Source organism: Fringilla coelebs (genome assembly GCF_963513975.1).
Source record: "Fringilla coelebs genome assembly, chromosome: 3".
Lineage (NCBI taxonomy): Eukaryota > Metazoa > Chordata > Aves > Passeriformes > Fringillidae > Fringilla > Fringilla coelebs.
Window position 1 is genome coordinate 61341014 of NC_140030.1, and position 23737 is coordinate 61364750.

The window sequence follows — 23737 nt, forward strand, 5'->3', positions numbered from 1 at the left end:
ACAGAAAATAACAATTTTCAGCCTGAGAATTGAGGATCTTGTGACTTGCATCTATCAATTCAGAAACTTCCCCTTGTGTGTGATAATCTGAGAATGGCACACAAGCTGTCTTAACCCTTTTCTTGGTATAAAACCTGTGAGCGAGTTTTACTTGCAGAAAGCCACATGGACCCATTTAAGGTCAGCTCAGCAGTAGTTTTTAGGATTGGACTTGCCCAAACGCTGAATTTGTTCTTGTTCCATAGATTTGCAACTCAGAAATTGTACTTGTTGTCTGCTTGGCAGTCTGCTGAGTAAGCCACTTTGTTTGGGCCCTTTTTCACAGAGCATCTTGAGTAGAAAGTAGCGCATTGAACAACTGCATCACCCTGTCTTCAATTGTAGATCAGCATGTGGCGGGCAATAATAGTGTGTGTTGGAGAGACGACTTCAGACCTGCCCAGCTACCTGGATGGGCTGCATCCTACCTAGTGCTCAAGTTTCTTTGGCCAGTGAGCATTGCGGGGATGACCACTGTTTTAACTGAGCACTAATAGCAGATGATTTTAATCAGGGCAGATTGTGTGTAGGCTATAACCATTCAGCCAGGAAGAGCGGATGGGGAAGGGAAAATGGAGATTGTAGGAACAGTAGGCTAAATCATAACAGTGAAGAGTTTCCTGCTGCTGAAGGCCCATATGCTGTGATGCTACTGCAGGTGGAAAAATAGCAGTGCTGTTACGATTAAGGTAAAAAGGAAAAGCAAGAAAATATTAAATAAGTTCTCCAGGTCTGTTTGGAATACAATAAGCAAAATTAACCAGAAGGAAAAAAAAAAGCTTTTAAAGTACGTAAATATTCATGATGCCAGAATTTACATTGTGTCTATATTGTACATTTTTATGTTGATATGTGATAAAGTGATTTCAATAAATTATTAGAAAACAAACAGAGCTACTCTGGTATTATTTGAAGTATATAATGTATGGTAGTCTGCAGTATTTTCTGATTTTTATTTGATACCCAGCAAGCATACAGAATATTCATTGAATATTTAATAAACCTGGAGGGTCAGCTCTTGTGAGCTCATCTCCATAATCCTTCAGACTAGGTGGGTAAAAAGAAATATTACTGATGATTATTTTCGCCAGTCACTCTCAGAGCTAAAAAAAAGCACTGTGGAGGAGGCTTTTGAGTTTTTTTCATGGCTAGATTTACAAGGTGTTTTTATGTCTTGTCATCCTGATGGACATCCTTTGAAACTCCTTCTTATTACAAAATCTTTTAAGAGTTTTCTGTTGCTAAGCTTCTGTTTTGCAGAACTGAATTCAGTTTGTTGCCAGATCTGACCATCAATGTCCAGAGTACCCAGTATCTTTTTTCCTAAGATTTGTCTTCAGAGCCATCAGGATCTTTTAAACTCTCTTATAATAGTAGCTTTATGTTATGTAGTGAATTATCTATGTCTAGGAATGTTTGGTACTTTTTATCAATTAAAGAGAAAGCTAAATGTATCATCCAAAACTTGTTAATCCCAGAATTTATTTTTGCTGTCTATTTGGAGATGCTGCAAAAGCACTTTCTTCCCTTCTCTCCCTTGAGATGCTTTCCTTACTGTCTGTCTCAATGACAAATAAGTGCCAGTGTCTCTGTTACATTAACGGATGAGTTTGTGGGCCAACAGAGAATGTTAAATGTCAAAAATTTTTAAATGAAAAATAGTTAATTTTATAAACTAGGAAAGAAGTTGACCACCTAACAGTTGAGAAGGATGTAAGGTTAAAAATTTGCACCATGCAGTGTTTTCCTTGGTACCTGCTTTTAGCCTGAATTGTCCTCCAGGGCTATTGTAGACTGTTGAGGGGAGCTATCTTTTTTGGGTTTGGGTGTAGAATATGTCTCAGCTTGAAGCATTGTAGGGCCCTCTGTATGCAGGAGCAGAAGCACAGTTTGCTGCAGGGGATGACTCTTCTTTTGATTGCATCCATTCCACCTATCCTTAGATGCCACTTAGTTTTAGGCTGTTGACAGGCTGTGTTGCCTGTAGATACATACAAGAATAGTGTCTTTTAAAAAAGGATATTTGGAGACTACTAAAAGAATATACAATGTCATTTGTTATTCTTAAATTCTCTGTGATCTCAGTCTCATGGTAAATATGCATACTGGCAGCAAACGGGGCTGTTTCCCAGGAAAAGGTTCTGAATGAGACATCAGAACATTGTTCAGCTTTGCTGTAGTTATCATTGGCAAAGTGAAGATCTGGCTGATGTAGTGTGCCCCTTGAATGGCTGAGTCTTGGATGATGATCATCATCCTCGTAAGTGTTTGTAGAAATCAGCTACGGGATGCTTTTGATACAAGTTATGCATATTGATTTAGACAAAATTGTTCTTATTTTAGAAAATAAAATGAAAACAAAAGAAATTGTGTCAAACTCTCAAAATACCCAGGAAAAAGGCACCTTGAAGTACCAAATCCTGTCTTTGCTCCTTAAGCATGGAGCAGGTATAAATTGCAAATAGCAGTCTTTAAAAATGTTTCCTCCTCCTCAACTTAGTAAGTAAACAGTCTTCCCCCAAAAAATGTAGGACATAAGGCATTTATTAGAGTAAAAATTACATTTAATATGAACTTGTTTTAATTTTGTGCATAGGTCAGACCAGTACTGTTTAAATGGCCATAAAAATCTAAGCACATTTTCAATCAGTTTTTTAAAAAAGTTGTTGTTTGATAAGTATAAATATGTACAGATTTGATTGCATTGGTGTCCAAAGCTTTCTTTTGGTTGAATAGAAGGAAGTAAACCCATTCAACTTTCTGTGCAACTAATTTTACAGGAGAAAGCTGTTGGTGTGCTGTAATAGCTCTTTCAAAGATGGTACGCATGGTGTTCAGTTTAATCTACACATTTATTTGTGTGTGTGTGCTTGAATGCATGTTTGTTTTAAAGGAAAAGAACCTTCCAGCTTTTGACTGATTCTTCTGTTTCAATATTTAGAAGGGTTGTGATATATGTGTGGTTATGCATGGAGAGATGTAGGGGGAATGACTACATAGCAAATCATGAACAGCTGATAGGTGATCTGGGACAGGCTTAACAGTTATGCCTGGTTTGTTAAATTCTGATGAGGATAAGCTTACATATGTAATAAGTTCCTTCAAAACCGTAGCTGCCAAGAAAGTAAGGTAGAGTAAGAGTGAACTCTTACTCTATAGATGGAGTAGATGGAATGATATCTGCCCATGTCTGCAGTCAACACACAGGAATGTATTTCCAAGTTGGAAAATGTTTGAGTCCCATTAATCTTACTAAAGCCTAATGATGATGTGTAAAATACTAACAGTACCAATTTATTCTGTGTTTATTTTAGCTGAGTAGGAAGTTATATTTTAGCAGATGGGACCAGTGTTTGCAGATGGCAGAGAAAATAGGAGGAATACAAAGATGTGAAAAAGAAAGAGGAAAAAAGAAAAATAAGGTGCCCAGGGCAGAAGCAAAAGGTAAAATGTTTAACCATTTTGAATAATGCTCATTTAAACACCAAGGCAATGAACAAATAAAAATAGGAGTGTGGGAGTTTTTAAAACCCTCCTAAGAGATTCAAAAGCTCAATTTACATTAGAACCTTTTTATCCCTGAGGTAGAATTGAAAATCTTAGTCTGAAAGGTTGGTTATTATGTAAAGATTTAACCCACATTTTATTGTTGTAAGAGCTGCATATTGGCATCAGTTGGAATTATGGTGTCAAATGCAGTAGCACACGCTTCATACAGGCTGCAGAGGGTGTCTGGCCCTTTCTAGAGAACAGGATGCCTGACTTTTTAAATATCTGCACTTGGTTTACTCGCCCTCCCTTTCCCTAAAGCTTTTACTGTCAGCATCCGCCTGACCCAAATAACGTAGGTTAGGGGAGGCTTCATTCTCTTAAGCCTGGTGAGATCACCTCGTGCACGTGTCCCAACCTGTCTGTGGACCTGTGGAGTGCCATCAGCCGTGTTGGCAGCGCTGGCCACAGAGCCCGCCCTCCGCAGCTAATGCCGAGGTGCAGTGATCCCAGCTTAGTGCTGCATTAATATAAATAAGTCTGTTAATGGCAGTCCAGCAGCTACATGTCAGAAGGCTCACAAGTTTGTGCAACAGGAAAAGAGACACTTCTGTTCCCACAGTGGGGGAGCTCCACCAAGAACAGGACTCTCTTATTTGGTAGCGAGCTTTAATCCTTCCATTGTGTGTCGTTTTAAGCTGTGTTGTGATGTAATTGGCTTAATCATTACTATTATGTTGCTTTGCACAAGTTAAGATTGTAATTTGACATATGGAAATAAATGGCAACTGGATTAGTGATTTGCAGGTGTCATTTAAAAATGGGGCAGGGAAAAGCAGCAGCAAGAAAGCCTTTCATATTTTGCAAGTGGCATGTTTGCTAATGTACAGAGGCAGAATTAACCACACAACTGCATCTCACGCTGGTTTGAAGTAGGAGCGAGCTTCACCTGTTCTTTTCTGGGACTGTGTGCTGCTGGGGTTGAGGAAAAAGAATCTCATTCCCGATGGATGTATTCACTGTAGGAGTGATTTTATGTTTCCTTTGCGGAAGACAAATACAGGAGTAAAGCTTTCTCTTTGATCGAGAAATCAGCATAATGGAGAGACAGCTCTATCAAAGAAATACAGCAAGGGTGGTATTTCTGATGTGGATGTGTCTCTATGGTGGAGCATTGTTCGTGGAACTAGCAGTATTTTTTGTTTTATGACACAACATAAAGTGATGACCTTGTCTCCATAATTTAGTAACTCTGGAAGTTGTTTAGAGAGTCTATTCCTAAGTCTTTTAAAGTATGTGCTGCTGGATTGCATTTTTAAAGTGTTCTTTCTCTGATACAGGATACGCGTTTTAAGAATCAAATGTGCTCAGGACTAAAATATTTTCATCTCAAACATAGTACTTTTACTCGAATTTATTAAGGTGTCTTTTGGGTTGCTTTGTTGGGGGAGTGTTGGGCAGAGTGGGGAGGTTCATACTTTTAGGGGAGGGGTTTTGCTTTCCTCCACCTTGTAGGGTGCTGCATTATTGCAACAATCAGCACATCATGGTGCATCTTTTGTAGTCTACTTATTTTCATATCCCAGATAGCAGAAGTTCAAATCCCCAGGGTAAATTGAGCTACACAGTGTAGCTATGTGTCAGCTTCCTGGTTTGAAGCATAGGACATCAAAGGGAATACATTTGGTGGCTGACTATGAGTTATGACTGTGCAAACCTAGAAAGAAACTGTTGTTCTTGCAATATCTGTAACAGAACCCTTGAGCTATGAGATGGAGGTGACATGAGATAAAATTGAGAGACGTTCTCAAGAGACATTTTTCTTTTTTTTTTAATGTATTAGTTTGATTGCAATAAAATAATACTTCTTGTAAAGAAAAATAAAATAACCAATTGAACGAGAAGGAAAAGTAGACATAAAAAAATGTTCTCTTCTGATGCTTGCCTTATTTAAGACAGCTTTCTTTTGTTGAAGACTGTAAACAGCCTTTGCTCCTGCCATCTGGTGGTTGCTAATAACAGTTGCATCTTCAAAGCCAAATTAAATTGTTTTAAAGCCAATTAATCCTTTTCAGAAGAGAATGTTTTAAAGGGTCAGAATTATCTCTGTCTTGATGTGTTGACACTTGGATTGTCTGTGTGTGCTTAGTATATGGGAAAATATAGAGAAATGAGTTCTCATTTACATCTGTCTTTGCACTGTTGACTTAGATAGGAACCAGGGAGTTGTAAATAAGTTTTTGGGTTTGTTTTAGCTTAGAAAAAATAGATACTCATATTAACCTCCAGTAAATTCTGTTTTGCTGCTCATAGGAGAGTTAGGATTGCATGTTTCCCCAGTTCTGTTTTTCATTTCTTTGTGGATTTGTTTCACCTGAGGTGTTCAGATGACTAAAAGGATTTTCCAACCTCTTTTCTTTGACTCATTGTTAAAGTTGTGTTTTGGGGTTGTCAAAGTCTCCTGAGTGCCCTCCGTGCTGGGTGTTTTCCCAGAGTAGAGAATGGCATTGTAACAAGAGAACAAGGTGCTCTTTTTATATTCTTAGGGACCCCTTACAGATGTATCAAAGTGTTTTAAAGTACTTATGACTAAGTTGCAGGGACTTGAACAGGTTTCTTTCTGAACAACCTGTGCATATCACTGCTATGCTATTTGTGACAGTCCAAGAAAACATAAAACCAAGAAATTGTGACCATGTTTTACAAATTTCATCTCCATAATCAATAGTTCTTAATGTCTAGTAAATTTAGTCTCAGTAAATACCTCTATGGTTTGTGAGGTTTTTTTCCCCAATTAGTTTTATACTAATTAAGAGGTACACCAAGAGATTTATGGCCATAAGTTCCTTTCCATCCATCATAGAGTCCTAATTGTGGTCCAGCTAAGTCCTGAGAGCTGCAGGCAGTAGAGGAGTGTATCTAACCACCTTGAATATGGAGGGGGATTCCAAACAACACCCACTTGTGGAACTTTGTCCCACTTACCATATGGAGAAGATTTTAAAGCTCTTTGGGAGGATGGAAAAAAGTGCAGGCTTCCTGGAGATTGTGATGCCTCCTTGTGCTGTGGAGGTGGGTCTGGACAATTCCATAACAATCCTGCATAAAGAAGAAAAGACAAAATGATACACAGAATAGGAGAAAAAAAGCGATGTTAGCTGAGAAGCCCCACTTGTCAGAAAGTCAAGATCATAATAAGAGTTGGTTCTCTCCTCCTTGTGCCCTGTGCCCACACTCCTGTAGTCTCTGGAAAGACAAGGCAAGGTGAGGATTTTGGGAGGGCCTGTCTCCTGTGACAATGTCCCTGTGTGTTTACAGCATGTCAGGCTTTCTTGGATATTTCCTTTTTTCTGCCAGTGATCCAAGCTAGCCATAAATACATGTTTAATGTTCCTTTTCAGCATGAAGCATCTCATGGTGCTTGCAGAATAAATACTGATGGCCTCAGGGTTAGGCTTAGGCAGTTTACATGGGTATGTGGTAACATTTATTTTACAAAGCTCCCAAGCACTCTGTGGCAAGCTGGAGTGAGCACAGATGGTAAACGTGCCTTCCTCAGCACCCTTGAACATCGTTGGCCTGTGGTTGGCCCCATGCCCTGCAACCAGCTGGGATTTAGTGCTAAGAAAATGTAAACTGCTGTCTTTCTTCCTACATCATCTTTATTTTGGACATACATAAATGTGATGAACAGCCTTCCTCTCCAGCACTGCATGGTTTAGGTTATCAAGGTGTGAATGTGGCCACATTTTGGATTTTGCTATGAATGTTAAGCTCCCATTGCCTTTTTGAGGGTACCAGTGTGGAGGTTTCAGAAGATGTGTATTCAATTCACAGCAACTGTCTGCTGAAATGATGTCTGTAAGGAAGAGTCATGGAATGGTTTGGGTTGGAAGGAACTTTTAAGATCATCTAGTTTCAACCCTCCTGTCATGGACGGGAGCACCTTTCAATTACATGAGGTTGCTCAGAGCTCCATCCAAGCTGGCCTTGAACACCTCCAGGAATGGGGTATCCACAGTCTGGGCAATTTGTTCCAGTGCTTCATGACCCTCACAGTAAAGGCCTGGCAACTAAGTTTGCTTTTCTGATTGATGAGTATCCCTCTTTGGGTGGTCCTATGCCCGTTTAGATTGCCACTATATTAAAATGAACTGCTGCAACATTGAACTATCCAGCTTTTGTTGTGGCACCAGCAGCAGCAGCAATACATATTTCCCCTTGCTGCTTTTATGAAGAGGCAGTCTATAGTATGGTTTCTTCCTTTCAAACTTCATAGAAATGTCAGAAGAACACAAAATTTGGTACTGCTTTCATGGTGGGAATATGCATCTCCTCAAAGGTTTGAACTACATCGCAGCGACTTAAGTTTCTACCAGAGAAAAAGAATTTATTTTCTCAGTCTTCCTTCTGTTACTCATTAAATTTTAACTGGTGGGTGCACTCAGGCAGCCCGAGTCTGGTGTGCCTGAGCTGTCTGGCTGGGTGTGCTGCTCAGCATCCTCCCTCGCTCAGCTGCCTCCTGTTGACATGTAAACGGGGGTGATGCTAGCCGGATCAGGCGGGTCCTTTACAGTTCCGTGTGGCCCCTTTGATTTACACTGCTGGTTTGAACTTGGAGGGAGTATCAGATTTACCAAGTCATCTAACAATCAGAACACAATGTTTGCTTGTAAATACCTGCACATTTTAAATAAATGTTGAGGCAGGTGGTCTCTTTGTTTAAGGGTGGGAAGAGAGCAGTTCAGAATATTTGCAAATAGTTTGCTGTTCCTCCTTGATGAGGTGAGCAAGTTAGACCAGATTTCTTTTTCTTCTGTAAATTCTACCTGATTGTACAACTGGTGGGACCGGAACCGTGCCCTCCAGCAACCAACACCACCTTGCTACAGAAAGCATGCTCCCATTCAGATTGGGACTTAAACCAACAAAAACCCCATAAGTATTTATTTTTTAATAAAGCTACTGTTAATGTGTTCGCCTTTTTTTTTTTTTAATAGCATACTTTTTTTAGCAGCATGAAATACAGATATAGGAAAGGATTCAGATTTCTGCTACATGGCTGCTTCCCCTGATTTCAGAATTGGCTTGTTAAAACTAATGCTAGGTTTGAGGAATTGGAGTTGCAGAGAGGAGCATGAGAAAGTTGTTGGGTAGACAGGAGTGATTTCGGTTTTCATTTCCCCCGTTTTTTTCCCTGAAACAAGTTCAGGTGTGTATCATCATTCAGAGCTGCGCTTTGCTGGGAAAAGTGCTGTTGATGTGTTGCAGATTCCAAGAGGAAAAAACAATGACAATAATGCAGAATCTGGGGCTTTTACTGAACATATATTTCTTTTACAGAAGACATAATTTTTAAACTTTGAAGATTCAATTATTTAAGTTTTTAAGAATTTCTTCTTGTGAGACGGGGTTTTCTAGTGAATTGGGATATTGACAGATAATTTTATTAGATTAGGGAAATCTTGTTTTTCCAGGTCATTCCTTTGATTTTCTCGGTGAACAGTTAATTATACAGTGTTTTAATAATTTTTAAATAGGAGGAACAAGATTACAGATAATTTTGGCATGATTTTCATCCTGTTGCAATGCTTTACATTGTTTTATACTATACACATGTGAACTATTGTGACAGATTTCTAGTGTAACAATCATTCTGTGTGTTTTATGATTTTGCTACTAAATCCTTGCTACTACATGAAATAGACAACAGATGAATTTACAGTTGCTTTACTAAAACTTGCTTTACCATTTTAATCTGTAGCAAAATAAGCATTATTTGTACCATTCAATTTAATGTGGCTGTCTGTTTTCATTCCATCATCCAGTTCCACCCCCCACTTATCAAGATCTGTTTGAATCTCCCTGAGCCTTCTGCAAAACTTCCTCACGGTGCTATTCCTCATGTCAGAACTGATGGACTGATTGCCTTGTACAAGTAATGTATATCTAGGGTGGTTTTACCACTTCAGTCCCTGGGCAAGGGCTGTGCCCTGATGGAGGGATGTACACCTTAAAATCATCTGTGGGAAGAGCAGTTAGAATACATGCTAATTTGAAAATTAATAAATGTATTTTAAGAAGTGAGTTAACTGCTGTTTATGAAGGAAAGTAATGAAGTGAATCATGTGGAACTGGTTTTTGTTGCATTGAAGTAACTAAATACCATTATAGCACATATGATTCTGCAAAAGCTTTACAGTAATGTAGCTATGTAGGCTGTTTATATGCTTATTAACTTGTAGGTTTGTTCAGCCATGGTGTGTGCAGAATGCTGCCAAGGTCAAAATTGTTAAGATTCCCCAAGTACTAGTGAGGAAAGGAATTACACTGGGTAAAGCATTGGGGTTTTTTATTTAGGTAACCTCTTTTTTTTTTTTTTTTTTACCAACAGTATTGTGGAAAAGGATCCTGAAGGAGAAATTGGGGGATGCTGGGTTTGGAAACAGGATGGAACTAAGGAAATAGGATTAGAACTGCAGGTGGAGCAAATATTGAAGGTGATCACAATACTCTTAGGATCCAGTGTGTTGCCTGGCTTAGTTTTAGAGAGGTTTGAAAAGTGAGAAGGAGAAGTTCAAACTTGATACAGTGAGCAAGGGAAAGCTAATGGAGCACATTAAAAATGCAAGCTGACCTAGATATACTGTTGAATGGTGCCATGTGGTGTGCAGCTTTATATGGCAGGCTGCAGCGCCTTGTTGACCAGAATAAAAGCTAAAAAAGCTGGTGATAGTACCACATTGTTTACAAGTTGAAAGAGAAGACAGAACAATTGGACTGTCCTGTTCTATTTCATAGGTGACCTCAAGAAAAACAACAAATTTTCAACATAAAAGCAGCTATTGATTTATGTTAAATATATACATTTATTTTTTAAAAAAAACTACAGAAATCACTTTTGAGGAATAGTCAAGGTGCATGCCTCGTTTCCTTCCACAAGTGTGTCTGCTTTCTGCTCTCCTGTAAAAGCTGCATGTACATAGAATCCTAGAAGAGGGAAGAAAAGTTAATACTATGCTGAGGGTTAGTTGATTAGAGCTAAGTTCTTTCTCTCTGGAATATGATGATATTTAGAATGGAAAAGGGTGGCAAAATCCAGCCATTAATTTTATGGTACTTAACTTCCAGATTAACTTTGAAGAAGTGTTTTAAGAGGTGTGAAAGTATCAGAAAATTTTAATACGATATTATTTTCAGATAATATCTGAAATACTAAAATAACTTCTAGCTTTTTTTTTGTAACTTGATGGTAAGTTATTCATTTTGGTACTGAGACAATTTGAACTTGGAATTATTATCTTACTTATAAATACCAACAAAAGCTTACAGAGGAAATGTTGACATCCCTCTCCACCTATCTCCTGCTCCAACCTCCTGCCTTGCATCTGCCTTAGCTCTCCTTGAACTGTGTAAATGTAGGCATATATGATTGGTAAATTATATATTTTTATAGGACTAGGTGGTTTGAAATTGATTTTTTTTTTCCCTAGGGCTGTATGTTATAATGCATTTTCAGTTGGTAGAATAATAATAAAAAAGGCTTGCTTGTACCTGTGATGCATTTGATTCCTCCCTGCAGTGACTCATTGTGGATCTCTTACAGCTAAGTGCTTGTTCCTTGTGATCAGAGGAAAATGCTACACACCTTCTGCTTCGTGCCTATTAAATTCAAGTTTCTATTGTAGGCAGCATTACACAGCTATCTTTGAGAATTAAAGGGAGGAAAAATACGAAGAACAGTAAGTGAAGTGAAAATTCAAAAAGCCACTTTGTTCGCCCTCAGCCCTAATTCTGATTTTTAATGCATTCCTGTTCTCATGCTTGCTTCTTCCAAATTTACAAATTTTTCTTTTATTCAGAGCCCTGGCCTTTGGTACCATGTTGAAATTAATGATCATAATGGCACTTGCTCTTTTCTGTCTCCTGGAACCTAAATGATGGGTACCAACCTTTTAAATCCTGTTGTGTTAAATATAACATACAGTTCCTTTATGCAGACCAGTATTTTGAGTTGAAGAAGGGATTGTTTTCTCCAATTTTGTTATCATTTTTCACCCCTCACCTTTTTCATTCCTTGAGGGACTGGTCTGGGGAACAAAGTGTCCGTGTTCCTGGGAACAGAAATAGATTGTTCCATTCATAATTTAGTGATCTATTTCTGTTTGGCAAAGTTAAGCACATGCTTAACTTCAGGTCTGTGATTAAATCTCACTGACTCCAGTATGACTTAAATGCTTTGCAAAACTGTGACTTTTATTCCTATTTCACCATCACATCATTCCTTCAGTCTCATTACTCTTTTTTTTTTTTCCTTTTTTCTTCCCCCCTCCTCTGCCATGCTGCAAGTTGACTGTGCTTAGTGTCAGCAGTTTATGTTCTGCATGTTTAATGAAGGCTACGGCTCAGCTCAGCATAGCCCTTCCCCTTACGCTAACAGAATTTTGATAAATGAGATTTCCTCGTGTGGAGAGCCAAGAAGAGGCTTTGATGGGAAAAGGCAGGGCATGAAATCAGCAGGTGTCAGGGTGTGCAAATCACAGGCGTTTTAAACCAAAAACAAAATAAAGTAGTTGTTATGACTAACTGTCTTCAAAATGTGTAGCTTCCTATGAAGCACAAAAAGGATTTAACAATACACCAGCAAAACAAAGGTAGATTTGGAAAGCAGTAATCTGAACCAACGTGTTCCTACCTTCCTTCTTGCTCTGTATTCCCAGTGCCTACCACCTCAATTGTCAAAGTATGCTATATATAGGCAATTGGATTACAATAATTATTGCTGAGTTTAGCACGTGGAAATGTGTTTCAGTTGTGGTTTATATCCTGTGTTGATCCAAACCATGAGAAAAATCTATTTTATGCCCATTCAGGTTATTGACTGCAATAGAGGGAACTAGTGGTAGATAAAAAGAAAGTGCCAGCAGATATTGGAAAAATCTTTTCAGCTAAGGTGCACTTCTATGATCCTTCCTCCTTTCCCGTTTATATGTTCATTTTTCTGATACTGCTCACTGCATTTTACCCTCCCACCTCTATCCCACATTTCCAGTCTTTCTCCTTCATGCAGATTTATCTTGTTCAGTGATCAATTCCCTATTCAGATTGTATTGCTGTATAATTTTTAAAAAATGATTTTGTGTGCTAGCATGTGCCAGTGAGGTATCGGATTGTTGAAATAACATCAAATTCTTCACTGAAGATTATAATCTGACATAAATTATTCAAGGGCAGTAATGGATCCTCCATACCTAAAACTGGAGCTATTTTATTACCTTAACTAACATTTCATAGAAGTTTCTGCAGCTGTAGTGGATTAGCAGTGAGTTGTTTTTATTGGAGAGATGAAGAGAAGGGACAGTTGGTATGGTTAGTAATAGTAATTAATAAATAACGTAGTTAATTACTCTGCTGGCTCTCCACTATGTTCAGAGATTAATTTAAATCAATTTGCACTTGCTTCTATTAAAATACTCAAAACTGGTTTTTTATACCTGCATGCAGAAATATAAAATATATATAGACAAAGCTATGTATTTAAATATACATGTAAAATTTTATTTCTTATGTATCTATGTTTAGTTACGTAGGCTTTTTCCTCTTTTTTTGGCAGGATTTTTGCATGGCTTCAAAAGAGATAATTGCTGATCTTGTAATTTTTTTCTTAAGTTGATTCATATCATACCTGGGCACTAAATCTTCCTGTAATGTCATCAAAAAGTTTCTCAGGATTTTCTGCTCCCCTCCAATTGCTCTCCTTCCCTCCTGTCAGTCAGGTGCTGATGGGGTCTTCCACAGCTGGGAGAAGCTCAGTGTGACTGCAGCACTCCTCCCTGCAGCAAACCAGTACCAACCCCGGGTACTCCAGCTCCCTTCTGAGCCATCGTTTTGTGCACTTCATTTTTGTGCGAAAATGCAAGTCACAAGTTTAAAGTCAAAATACATGAACAGAGAATCTTGTGGTTCACATTATCATCAGGCATACGTGTGTACACACACACACACATATTGTGGCACAGGCCCAGCTGCTGGTAGGGATGTGCAGAACTATTTGGTTTGTAAATTACTTAGTCCACCACTCTTCCATTGGCTTTACCAGGGACTCAGCATTATTTGAACTAGTGGGCTCTCAGGATTTGTTTCGGACATCTTTTTCTCACAGCGAGAGTTGGGCTAAAAATAATCTTGGATAGGACTGTACAGAGAATCAAGTTGGTGCTCCGTAGCCCAGAAGGAGAACAGTGTGGGGCAGATCCTTCTCTGATTTCAGAGGGATTGAGCTAGGACTTGAATATACTAGATACTAGAATACATCCTTCCTAGGAAGGAATGCGTGCCCTGGCTTGTCTGGGCTGTGCTTGTAGTGTTTTGTGATTACTGGAGAGAAGCTGTGCATGGGTAATGTGCTATGATCAGATCACCATTGGATTTGAGATACAAGGTCTTAGTAAAACAAGGAAAACCAGTGTTAAAAGGTAAAAAGAGAACTATGTCCTTTCCACATTTGAGAGTTAAATCCTGTTTATTTTTCCTTAAATTGTAGGGAGCTGGATAAAGACTGGTTACGTAGTTTTAATCCCTGATCACTAAATCCCCCAGTAGGTAAAGCCAAAGAAGTTTTCTTGGGTTTTTTGCTCCCTGCCACTTATTTCCCTCAGACTAGACAGAATGAAATCTTCAGTCTAGAATAGAAATATTTCAAACATAGGTAATAAAGTCTTTTTTGCAGTAATTTCTAAAATACTGGATTATCTTCTGAAATACTTAAAAGTAATTAAAAACAACACCTTATATGGCAGCACCTGGTTCTTTTATTTTTCCTGCTGCATCTATTGCCACAGTTTCTTCTTGTTGATCTTTACTGTGAATATACATTTTTCCAAAGAGCCTTGCTTACTAAGATTTGGAGTTAGTTTATAATATTTTACAGTGAGTTAAAGTAATCATATCTAAACCATGACAGTGTAATTTAGAGATTGCATTCCATACGTACCCCCTTTTATCATGTTCTGGCATCCTTCTCCTAAATCTGATGAAATATACATTTAAAATCCCAAATGTGCACACGCTTAAAAACCAGCCCTGCTGAGAATGCCTGTATTGGCCAGGACAGCGGTGCCTTACCTTTACATCCCCACCGTGCAAATGGTGCTGTGCTAAACTGCAGCAGGAACCTTGCTCCTGGGGGAGCTGGCCTAGCCCATCACACCCTGTGCCCTGTGGGTGGCTGCCACAGCTCTGGGCGGGCCGGTGCCACCCTGGGCAGGATGCTCCTGCTTAACCATAAATATCTCAAGAGCCCTCAATTAGAGATCTTTCCAAAATGCAGAGTTGTGTGGAGCCTAAAGTCTACCCAGAACTAGGTGCCATGGTGTACAAAATCTGAAATGAACTTCAGTGAGGCCCAGATGATTGCTGTGCTTCAGCAGAGGAGAAGAATTTGCCTTCTCACTTTGCTACCGGCACATCTCTAAGGTGTGTGGGGAAAAATAAGGCCTGTCAGGGCTGGATAGATTTCCAGATTCTTTTCCGGTAGAATTGTCTCTTCTTATTTTAGTCTTGCACTTCCAATTTTGCTCTGCAAAGTTATTTGAGTTCAGCATGTTCCAATTTAAAAGTGAAAGATGGTTTTTGCTACACTCAAATACATGTGACCATTGCGCTGTGGTCTCCTTGCATACTTCAGCAAGCCTGGAATGTCTCACTCCAGGGCTTGCTTCCCTCAAGGCTCATCTCTCTGTGTTTTGATAAAGAGATGAAAGGTGCAGAAAAGGGCTGGTGTTGATTGGAAGTTCATTGTCTTGATCTTTGATTTATCCCCTTATCTAGATGTAGAATATCTTACACTTAAATATTTTAGTAACTTAGGGGAAAGAACTGTGAAGTAATACGTTTTTCTAAATTTAATTTTCGAAATGCCAGCAAGCTCAGTACATTCTGGGACATGTAACCTCAAAGCACAGAGAGTCTGAGTGAGCCACTCGACTATGTAAATTGATCAAACACCAGTCGGTAGATTGAAGTGTACATATTTGCATATGTACACTTGTATATGACACTTGGTCTAGAAGAGAGTGGATTTGCTTTGCTCCAAAGATGTTCAGTAAAAGTGAATACGACCATTTTGACATCTAGGCTAATCAGTTTAAGAGCAGGTTGCCTTGTTTCTGTAATTGGTTTTGCCCCCTTGTCATTTTAATATTAAAAAAAAAATTAGGTAAGAGGCCCCAAATAACAGGAAATAAGGCTCAAATGCAATGTTATCTGTTATTATTCCAAAGTTACGGCTCCCTACTGCACAGTAAAGTTTGTGCTAGGAGGTGTAAGTGGAAAAGCTAGGTTTGGTTTCTGTCAGTTTTGAGATTTCTTAATGCATACACTCTGAGTTTTTGCTTGTTGAGAACATCGTGCAAAAGGCTTATGTACATATGAAGTTCTGACTGCGTATCTGTAGAGCTGTACGTGCTCAATTGGAAGTAATAAAATCAAAGATTTTCTATACCTTGGGTCCGTTTTGTGCATACTCTAGCAGCATGGATAGCAGTAATAGTAAACTCTTTGGTGAAAATAAAATAAGCCTGAGATTGTCACAGTGGATTGCTCTCAGCTCTGCTTGTTGCTTATGTGTCACTGCTGAGCTATAAGAAAGAGCATAATAAATTTAGGAGGAGTGTTGCGGGTGCCAGTCTTCAGTTTCAAAAGGGCTGCGCAAACGTCTGGTGCTCGGTTCCTCCGTCCCAGAGGTGGCATCTGCCATAGCTGAGCAAAGGGGAAACGTTCCCTTTTTCAAGTCATTGTGTAACAATGGAAAGACAGTTTTTTAAAGTGAATTTTGAAACTTAGTTGCGCATTGAATTATTCAAAATTGCGGTATAGTATTTCTGAATTTCAGAATGCTTTATAATAATTCATATTTATGTTTCTGTTGTAAATTGATACGAAGGAATTATTTGTAAAGGGATTGCAAATGGTTTCTACTCTTACGTATGATCTTGCAAATCAGAAAGGAAGCAATATTTTAAAACAGAAGTTGTTTTAAAGTGCATATATGTTAACATTTTTATTCTGTAGTTGGATCTTGTCATTCCAGACTTAAAAAGGCTTTTTAATACCTGGAACCAGTCTGTGAGGAAATTATAAGATAGATGATGTGATGAGCAGATGTCTAATTCCAAAATACTATTTGGACATCATGCAGGTTTTGGAATGTTTTTCAGGGAGAGAGTAATAAGCAGTTTTAATAATTAACTTAGAGAAAGCACTTTTTGCAACCATTTTCTGAATGCAGTTACTTTATTAATTTATCTCATTTCTTTAACATTATTTATAGAAGAAAACCATGACATTTTACTAACCTGTCTTTAGGATGATGTAAGTTATTTAATAATGTGGATTTGAAAGTCCTAGATAACCAAAGATTATATCATTTCCTTGATATTGTACATATACTAAGAAATGTAATAAGCACATGTGCCTGCTTTCATTCATGCACATACAGCAAGGGAATGAGAACAGCTATGCATAGAGTTGATTGCTTCCCATATATTTTGACTTAATTTTTGCGATAAGGGAGCTCTAATCCCATTTTTGAGACCATGTATGTTTTTCTTACAATCCTCCAAGCAGTAACTAAAATGCAGAGTATTATACTCCGTAATAAGAACTCAACTGTATTTTCACTTGAATGGAAAATGCTGTTCCTTTGGAGACACTTGTATCCCCATGGCATAGGTGTGGTTATGCTGAAAGATCCATGGAAAAAATAAGGCATCATTCCTGTTAGTGGTAGAATTCAGGTAGTGTAGGAAGTCTTTTTCATTAAAAGAGGTCCCTAACTTTCCTCTCAGATTTAAGGATTTTGTGTCTGGAACATAATGCATATTTTCCTCACTATGCTCCCGCCCCCCTGGAAAAAAAGAGGAAAATGGGAAAACAACATTCTAGGGAAGGCAATTATCCTCTCAGCTTTATCTTCGTACTCCTGTTTCACTCTGGAAAAGTAGTGACTGAGTGACTGAGTGTTGCTACGACATTACATCTGTGCAATTTATCAAAGCTTATGGGATTTTTCCTTGGGTTACAGAAGGCTCATTAGTCATCAAGTAAATTGAACATAGGTCATAATTATTACAGTATTAGAGCATTCTTAAAAAAGATAAATAAGTGTTAGGACTGTGAGATCTATTGGAATAAAAGTATTTTAATAAAAATGTCAGTATTTTAACATCCTTCAAGATCCACAAAACAAACCTGAACCTGACTTTCAAATAAATTATAGTACTGCAACTGTTGATGAAAGTTCAGTGATAAAGGGATACTGCTGCCTAATTTTTGAAACATAAACCAGTGCAATTGTGAAGGAAGGGACTGTATTTCTGCCTGTTTCTCTAGGACTGTCCTTAATAAGAACATAAAGAGTTTGCATCCAGGAGAGAGTTCCTGTGTGACTAAACTTTGCAAACCTAAATGGTTTCAACAGTCCTTAGGTGCCAGTTTAAAGAGTGGTAGCTTATGGTTCTCTACTAACTAGAGAATTAGTCCAGAGAATGCATCTTCCCATCAGTTCTTGGATTTATCTTGCAAGCTTTTTCTTTTGCATTCAGACACCATGATAGTGTCCACTGTGAGCAGACTAATGTTCAGAAAAGCAAAGACTAATTTACAGAATTCTCCATCATCACTATAGAGCTGAGGTTGGTGTTAAACCCATGCTTCCCCTGCCCCCTCCTCCTCTGCTGTGTTGCTGGCTACCTTGTTGTATAGTTAATATTTCTCTATCTTTACAGTTTTGCAGACAAGCATTGTCCAGGACTATGAAAATTGTGTCTCATAATGTGCAAGGCAACTGCAGAATGTCACATCTGCACTTTGTAAACATCAACACAGAAATTCCCTTGCTGGATAGAAATTTGTACACAGCTTGGAGGCATTAAAATACTGCATCTATAGGAAACCTTGGTAGAACTTGATCTGTTTGTAGGTTACAGAATCTTGATTATTAATGAAAGGAAGTAATGTTCCTGAATTTCATTTCCAAGTAATGTAGATATAAAAGGGGTTTTTTAAAGCTGTTATTTTTTTCCAGGTGTTGGTGGAGGAGTTTTTATAGCATGTTCTCCTTCCATCTGAAATTCTGGAACCTTTTCTTAAAAGCTGCTTTAAAGTCTTTCATATTTCCTGAGTAATTACTTATTAGCACATGATTTTGGATGTTGTTATTAGATGAATTGTCCTTTTCTCAAAAATGCAAACTCCAGTGTGTGTCTGGGTGTACCATCAAGCAGGCAATATCCAACACTTAGGCCAAGGTTTTGATGTTTCTGTGTGATGACTGTGCTTTTTATTTCCTTCCTTGTAACAGCTGAGAGCTGTCCTGGTATAAATCCTATAAAGCATAAAGTTGTGGAATTTGAGTTGTATGATTTTAAGAATAATCCCTGCATTCTTTAGATTAGGTGTCTGTCGGAAGGTTCTTTGACAGATGATACTGCAGAAGGTGTTAACTGCTCCTAGCTACTTACCAGAAGTTACAAACCTCATAACACATGTAGGTATTTTGCAGTAGTCCAGACATTGTAGTTTAAACCATGGGACTCAGTTTGAGTTTCAGTATCTGGGTGCAAGTTTACATTCTCTTATTATGATTTTTCTGTAAAAGCAGCAAAGCAGAGAGGTAGACAGATAGAAGAGCCCTAACCTTCAATGTTCAACCCTAGTGGTTTGTCAGGAACTGTAGTTACAGGACAAGGGGGAATGGCTTCAAACTGAAAAAGACTAAATTCAGATTTGATGTTAGGAAGAAATTTTTTACTGTGATGGTGTTGAGGCACTGGAACAGGTTGCCCAGAGAAGCTGTGAATGCTGCATCTCTGGAATGTTCAAAGCCAGGTTGGATGGGGCTTTGAGTAGCCTGGTCTAGTGGAAGATGTCCCTGTCCATGGCATGGGGGCTGGAACTCTAAGGTCCAACCCAAACCATTCTACGATTCTAACCTGCCAGAGCAAGGTCTTTTGAAATAGGGCTGTAGAAACCTTTGTCCCTGGAGGTGAAACAAATTGTTAACAAGGCTGTTTGCACTTCAAAATACGTCACCAGTTCCTGGGCAGGCTTTGTATTACAGGCTGCCAAATCCTTCAGCTTTTGGCTTTACCAGATATATCCATTGAGAAATTAAGGAGACTTGTGTAACTCTGCAAAATTGGATTTGGTCTTAGCCTGCCTCTTCACAGAGAAGTCGTTAATTTCATAAAGCTGGATGCTGCTGTTCAGGAAAAAAGAAAGATAAAAAGGAAGAAGAAAAGCAGAGCAGATGCATTTCTTAGCACGGGGCAATGTGAAAGGGCAGTGTTCATGGGTCTTGCTCAGGGACACGCGCTATGCCTTTAGATTGCAGGAATGAAGAAACCTCAGGAGCTCTTGAACACTTCTTATGAGCAGTAAATGCAGTGCAGAAAGAAAAGCAGTGTCTGTAGGGCCTTATAAAGGTTCCTGTAACAGCATTTAATTTAGTGGTTTTTTTCTATGTAACCTGTTATGACCTAGCTGACTGGCCTTCATTCACTTTGCTGGGTTTTGTACAAAACAGGAGTAAAATCAGCAATTGCAGGAGGGAAATTAAAAACTTTTTCAAGTCTTTCTCTCAGTTGAAAGCCATGATTTAAAGCCTTTTTTTTTTCCTCTTGTTGATTGGCTTTGCCCCAAGTCACATTGTTTTCAGTGAATCTGTTGAGAGTGACACAGTACCTAACATGATAAAAGCTAATAAGCTGGAATTCAGAAAGTGTCCTCCATCTATTTGCATGAAGTAATCAGCTTGGAAAGCCATGCAACAGAGTAACACTGGAATTTTAAAACAGTGAAAATTTTATTTCTATAACTACTCTATGCCATCGTTTCTTTTAAGCAAAGGTTCAAATGAGAAATGAGTTAAGATGAAAGGTGTTGGAAGGGTACAGGTCTTTTGTTCTATGGCTCTTAGCAGAAGAAGCAGGCTTTGGCCCTGTGGTGGCACAGAAGAAAGAAGCAGCACAGAAAGCTGAATAGGTACCACATCTTTGTGAACGCTCAGGTCTGTTCAGGGGACAGAAGCGCAGATCCTCTACCAGTATTTCCACTGTGAAACAGTCTCAAGTCTTGCTTTTCCCTTCTCACTTGTGCTGTGACTGCAGCAGCTTGTGTGGAAAATCACTAGTATAGATCCTTCAGAAGACATGGGTGTAAGGAAGGTGTTTCTCTTTGTCCTGTGCACAAACTGTTATTCTTCCCTGCCCAGCTTTGTAAGAGGGGTTTAATACCAAATTGTTTCCATAGCTGCACTTTATGGAACAGTGCTGGTACACAGAACTATATAATGAGAAGTTATACAAAATGAATTTAATAAATAAAGAAAATCCTTCCTATCTTGTTCAGTTCCATTTTGGAAAGTAAGGATGAGAAGATCTCCACTGATTAAATATATTTGGTATTAAATCTGCCAATGAAAAGAAATTATGCTGGGGTAGAAATTTGAAAGTGCTTTAGAGAAAATAGGGGAGCAAAAAGATTAGGAAGAAGATGAAACATTAAATGCTATTTTAAAATTATGATGCATTCTGGCTGAAACAATGTGTAAGCTCTCAAGTAATTAGTACAAGGAAGTGAAAGCAGCCCCCTCCCTTTAGACCAAAATAGGTATGTAGTTTGCTTGAACTTTACTTCCATGAAGTCTTGGGTTTTTGTCATTAAGTGCTAGTTAACCCTGTACTGGGTAAAATCTGTAGTTACACACACAGCTAACGAAACAGCAGGAACGCCCTATGCTAATGGTCTGGTTATATGTCTAACTGTTCTTTTTCTTTAGTAGCATTTTCTTCTCTCTTTGGGGCTTAGCTAGAAAATATGCTCACCCTGAGTCTGCTACCAGTAATGACAACAGCACAAATTTAGTACATCTCACTTAGAATTTCAAAGAAGGTAATTTGGCTGTTAGATTTCAGAAGACTTTCCATGTTTGTAATACATTGGAAAATTTCAACTGTGCTGACGTAACACTGTGGAAAATCTTCTTTTGAATTCAGTTCATATCCTGATTTCCCAGGGCACTATTCATGCCCTCAACTTCCGGCTGTTGAGAGGATCTCAGACTGTAGAGCTGATGCACTCCTGCCCTCTAGGGTAAGCAGATCCCAGGAGCACACCCAGGCCTGAGATGGTCCCACCATCCATGGGTAGCTCCTCCATCAAAACATGGCTCTGAATCCCAGAATGGGGAAGTCTCAGAGCAAGTAGCTCACCTGAGATTAGTCCTGCACCATCAGTTTGAGAGCTTTGGAGCCTATTAGCCATGGGGAATTTCTGTTGGTACTCTCATTTGCTCAGATTGAACACAGGAGATGGCAATGTGATGTTAATTTACTTTTGTCTCTTTGTTTAGCTAGTGAAACGCTTGTTTTATGTTCAAATAGATATGTAGGATTTAAATCTAGATGTATTAAACAGACAACAAATAAAAATTATGCTTTGTGGGCATCTCACTAGTGTTGAAAACCAGAAGGCTAATGTCTGCAGTAAGCAGCACCATCTAAAGCAGTACCTAACTGTGTTAGATCTCATAAATCCTTTATACTTAAAGGAAAAGAAATTCTGCTTGCTCTAACATGAAATGTAAAACTTTGTACCTCGAGCAACAAACCCATCTGTCAAAGCTAGTCTGCAAAGCAGAGCCCCGCTGGATGATCTGAAGGGCAGAAAACAGCTGTGCTGTATTCCAGGCTGGCATTTGTTAGCAAATAGTCTTTGGGTAATATTTATCAATGCGCTGGTCTTCCTTTAAGAAAACCCAAACGGCTTGCGTGTGTATGTGCTGAGAAGTTTAGCCCCAAAGAACAAGTTTGAAAAGGCAGAAGGAAATGGAGACCTGCCAAGCCTGTTGGCTGGAGTCATGGACAAGAGCAAGGCCTGTCTGAACTGCCACTCAGTTTTTATTCTGTGAGTTTGCAGGGTTGGTGATTAGAGTGGCTTTCGCCCAATTATGCTGTGATTATTCCGCTGCACTGTAATTGACTGGGGAGATATGCTAATACCTGTCATTTGGGATGATAAAAGATGAGCGGAGGACGCAATGCATTATTTAGCTGGCTGTGTGATAGATGAGGGATGCGCAGAGTACTTTAATTGCTGAGAAGAGAGGTTAAGCTGAACGAACGGATGAATTAGAAATGAGTTTTTTTATGGCTTGTGGAAAAGTGAAATAAAGGGAAATGTGCTTTAAAACTGTAGCAGCAGATAGAAGCAAACACGACAAGACGCGGTCTTTTAGGCAGCTTACTTTCGTAATTTAAATATATAAGACAAAACACGGTTTAGTGTTCAGTAAATAATAGTAACAATAATGATAAGAAATACTCGGTGAGTTCGTATCCTTGCCAACAAAATCGTTGTAAAAGGAACTGGTTTTGTTTGAGGTGAAATTTGGTTATTTGGAACCTTTGCAATTTCTGTTGCAGTTCAGACCTTTAAACCTTGTTTCTAAGGGCTGCGGTACCACTGGTGAATAATGTTTTGTGTGCACAGGTCAGCTATAGATTTACATAAATAATATCACGCATACACATACATATATACACACACACACAAAATCTCTCGAGTATTTGTGTTACACAGTTAATAAGTGCACAGAGAGAGAAGTGAGAGAAAATGAATATTCATAACGGTTGGAGGAGTGTAATGATACAATTAGCAGGAGTATACAAATAACTCACAAGTGACAAAGCTCTTACCCTTTGGGTGGGAAGGTCATTAGAAACTGTATCTTCTTTAAAAAAATAAAAATAGCTAATGAGAAACAGTGAAGACGTCCAGTAATTTTCCTATTGTGTCATTCTTTGCATTTACACGAGCCTTTGCCTGTGATTCAGAAAAATATTTGGAGTCTGTTGCACAAAGACGTCGGATAGGTTTTTGGAAAGGACTTCCACTTCGAAGTTAGGATAATAAGGTATCTTTCTGTGTTACGACTGAACCTTTATAAAATGGAGGAAATTATCTGTGGTGTGGTTGACTTGTCCCCAAACCTGTCTGACTGCTGGCAATCTGCTGCTTGTCCATTGCTGTAAATTCATTTTTTCTAGAAAGTACTGGCTCTTGAGTGATTATTATTGAATGGCAATGAATTTGTCGAGAATACCATGCCTGCAGAGCTGGATGCCAGCTTGAGGTGGATGCGGTGTTA

The 23737-nt window shown here is 38.7% G+C and overlaps 1 protein-coding gene across 5 annotated transcripts in view; it reads left to right on the forward strand.

The window, feature by feature from the left end:
• The window catches only part of ARID1B (AT-rich interaction domain 1B), a 325491-nt gene that overhangs the window by 181413 nt on the left and 120341 nt on the right, over nt 1-23737 (forward strand). The window lies entirely within an intron of this gene.